Source organism: Nyctereutes procyonoides, unplaced genomic scaffold (genome assembly GCF_905146905.1).
Source record: "Nyctereutes procyonoides isolate TBG_1078 unplaced genomic scaffold, NYPRO_anot_genome, whole genome shotgun sequence".
In the NCBI taxonomy this organism is placed as follows: domain Eukaryota; kingdom Metazoa; phylum Chordata; class Mammalia; order Carnivora; family Canidae; genus Nyctereutes; species Nyctereutes procyonoides.
The window spans coordinates 1,562,833-1,566,918 of NW_026575042.1; the positions used below are offsets into that span (position 1 = coordinate 1,562,833).

Consider the following 4,086-nt stretch of genomic DNA (forward strand, 5'->3'; position numbering starts at 1 on the left):
TAAAAAAACAATGTACATACCTTAATTTAATAACACCTTATTGTTAACCATCACCTGAGTTTTCAGCGAGTTGTAATCTTTTTGCTGGTAGAGGGTCTTGCCTCAGTGTTGGTGGCTACTGACTGATCAGGATGGTGGTTACTAAAAGGGAGGGTGGCTGTGGCAATTTCTTAAAACAAGACAACAATGAAGTTTGCTGAATCAATTGAGTCTTCCTTTCACAAACAATTTTACTGTAGCAGGGGACACTGATAGCATTTTATGCACAGTAGAACTTCTTTCACAATTGGAGTCAATCCTCTCAAACCTGACTACTGCTTTACCAACTATGTTTATGTACTATTCTAAATCCTCTGTTGTCACTTCATCAATCTTCACAGCATCTTCACCAGAAATAGATCCCACCTCACAAAGTCCCTTTCTTTGCTCATCCATGAGAAGCAATTCCTCATCCATTAAAATTTTCTCATGAGATTGCAACAATTCAGTCCCATCTCCAGGCTCCACTTTTGATTCTAGTTCTCTTCCTATTTCCACCACATCTGCAGTTGCTGCCTTGACTGAAGTCTTGAACTCCTCAAAGTCTTCCATGAGGGCTGGAATCAACTAATTCCAAACTCCAGTTCATGTTGATATTTCAACTTTTTCCAATGAATTGTGTTATAAATAGGATCTACAACGGTGTATCTTTTCCAGAGGATTTGTTTACTTTGCCCAGATCCATCACAGGAATCACAATTTTATGGCAGCTATAGCCTTACAAAGTACGTTTCTTAAATAATAAGACTTGAAAGTCAAAACAACTCCTTAATCCATGGGCTACAGAATGGTTGCTCTGTTAGCAGGCATGAAAATAACTTTAATATTGAGGCACCTGGGTGCCTCAGTCGGTTCAACATCCAACTCTCAATTTCGGCTCAGGTCATGATCTCAGGGTTGTGAGATCAAGCCCAGCATTGGGTTTGGCGTGGATCCTGCTTAAGGTTCTCTCCCTCTGCCCCTCCCCTGCCTTTCTAAAAAACAAAAATAAAACAAAACGAAACAAAAACAATATTAATCTCATTGTGCATCCCATCAGAGTTCTTCGGTGGTCAGGTTCATTGCTAATGCACAGTAATATTTTGAAAGGAATCTTCTCTCTGAGTGGTAAGTCTCAACAGTGGACTGAAAATATTCAGCAAACCATGTTAAAAACAGATGTGCAGTCATCCAAGCTTTGTTGTTCCATTATAGAGCAGAGGCAAAGTAGATTTAGCATAATTCTTTTTTTTTAAATAATAAATACTTTATTTATTTATGATAGTCACACAGAGAGAGAGGCAGAGACAGAAGCAGGCTCCATGCACTGGGAGCCTGACATGGGATTCGATCCCAGGTCTCCAGGATCGCGCCCTGGGCCAAAGGCAGGCGCCAAACCGCTGCGCCACCCAGGGATCCCCAATTTAGCATAATTCTTAAAGGACCCTAGGGTTTTCAGGATGGTAAGTGAGCATTAGCTATGTCACCAGCTGCATTAGCCCCTAACAAGATGGTCAGCTTGTCCTTTGAAGCTTTGAAGCCAGGCATTGACTTTTGCTTTTTAGCTATGAAAGTCTTAAATGATATCTTCTTCTGACAAAAGACTACTTTCATTTACATTGAAAATCTGCTGTTGAGTGTAGCCACCTTGCTTAATTATCTTCACTAGATCTGGATAATTCGTTGTAGTTGCTACATCACCACTTGCTGCCTCACCTTATACTGGTATGAAATGGAGATGGCTTCTTCCTTAAATTCCATGAACCAACCTTTGCAACTTCACGCTTGTCTTCTGCAGCTTCCTCCCCTCTCTCTGCCTTCACAGAACTAAAGAGAGTTAGGCCCTTGCTCTGGATTAGGCTTTGGCTCAAGGGGATGTTGTGGCTGGTTTGACTTTCTATCCAGACCACTGAAACTTTCTCCATATCAGCGAGAAAGCTGTTTCACTTTATCATTCATGTATATTCACTGGAGTAGAACTTTTAATTCCCTTCAAGAACTTTTTCTTTGTGTTCATAACTTGGCTAAGTGTTTGGTACAAGGCCAACTATTTGTCCTATTTCAGCCTTAGACATACTTTCCTCAATAAGCTTAATCATTTTTAGCTTTTGAGTTAAAATGAGAGGCATGCAACTCTTCCTTTCACTTAAGCACGTAGAGGCCATTATAGAGTTATTAATTGCCCTAATTTCAATATTGTTGTGTCTTGGGGAACAAGGATATCCAAGAAGAGGGAGGAGGGTGGGAGAATGGCTGACTGGTGGAGCAGTCAGAACATAAACAATATTCCATCAATCAAGTTCACCATCATATGGGCTCAATTTGTGGCCAAAATAATTACAACAGTAACATCAAAGATCACTGATCACAGATCAACACAGCATATATAATGACAATTTAAAAAGTTTAAAATATTGCAAGAATTACCAAAATGGGACACAGAGACACAAGGTGTGCAAATGCTGTTGGGAAAATGGTGCTAATAGACTTGCTCCACACAGACTTGCCACAGACCTTCGATTCGTGAAAAATGCAGTATCTGCAAAATGAAATCAAACAAAGTATGCCTATATGCAGCATGTAAAGAGACTCTTACCACCAGTAAGTCTCATATATGTGAGCAAATCTCTTAGACCCCAGAAAGATTTTTGTGAGATCTGCATAGAAATTCTTTGTTCTTTCAGTGCTCATAATGGATGAACATCTAGTTCTCACGCATATGCTTTCCCCAGGAAACTGTAAAGGTAGATTATACTCACCAGCACCCAGCATATTGTTAAAGAAGATTTTATTCAATGGTTTGTTTGTGAAGGTACACAGCTCACAGCTAACTCCTCTCATATGGCTTATAGGTAAAAAGAACCACAACATAATATTTTTAGTGTCCAAGCTATGGCTTTCCCCTGTCATATTATTTGCTATCTGGCCTGAGTAAACATGTACCTTTCAGTTCTGAACATGGAGCTACAAGTAGATTTTTTCTTCTCTGAGTGGGTCTGGATCCCTAGATCTAGAAGAGTCCCCTAGAAGCAAGCAGGAATGCCTGCTTATCCTCTCAGCCTCCCTGGAAGCAGAAGAGAGGAGCAGAGAGGACTACTTCCTAAGCTGCTGCTGCTGGACAAGGTTGCTCCTGCTGACTTTCTTGGCTAAGAGAGGGGACAGCCATTGTTCCTGGGAAGTGGGGTCCTCCCCTCTGGGCAGTGGCATGGGGATGGCAATTCCACCATTGTGTTACAACAGTATAAGTGCAATGGTATGAAGCATGGGAACTATCCTGATATCTCCAGGGGCCCCAAAGAAAGGGTAGAGCTAAGTGGGTGTGATCTAGGATCTTCTCACTGGAAGCATTCAAACCTTCAGGGGCTGGGCAACCTGGTAAGTACCAGCTTTTCCAATTTACATTACCAAAAATAATTAAAGATACTCTCACCTTTCAAACACAGAACTTGCACTTAAATCAAACTGCTAAAATATAATTAAGTTACATAAATTTGATTTTAATTTAAGGCTTAGGTTTCTCAAATAGTCAAAGAACACTCTGTGACCAATGGTGGGAATTCTGTCACCAACTGACATTTGTTTGGAAAGTCAAAGTCCCCAAAAGTGACTGTGACAGGAAACCTTCCAATATATCATCCCTAGCTTTGAATGCCGCTTATTCAACCTTTTCCTCTTACAAATTATTTTTCCTCCATGAATCCTGTGACATTCTTTCTTGTATCTTTCAAAGCAAAGGAAACCATCCTATCAAGCCTTCTATAGGCTTCACCTGCATGAGCAGGTCATACAGTGTTTACTGCAACTTTAAGAAAAATTTTAATAGGAAAGGAATCTTCCTAAAAGCATTTCCTGATCATTGTTAAAGAATTCAATCCCTTCTTTTAGCTTAGAGATAAATAAAGTCCTGATTACCAGAGCAAAGTACCTTGAGAATTTTGAATTTATTCCCCTGATGACATAATCCCCCTGCCAATGAATTGACCATGTGATATACACGCTCCTGTAATGCCCACGTGTTAATGTCAGGGAACAAAATCACAATCTGATGTGATTTGGGTTTTGTTTTGT

The 4,086-nt window shown here is 40.2% G+C and overlaps 1 pseudogene; it reads right to left on the reverse strand.

Moving 5' to 3' along the window:
* Nucleotides 1–43: 43 nt before the first annotated feature.
* LOC129507284 (tigger transposable element-derived protein 1-like) lies at nt 44–2,183 on the reverse strand (annotated as a pseudogene).
* Nucleotides 2,184–4,086: the final 1,903 nt, after the last annotated feature.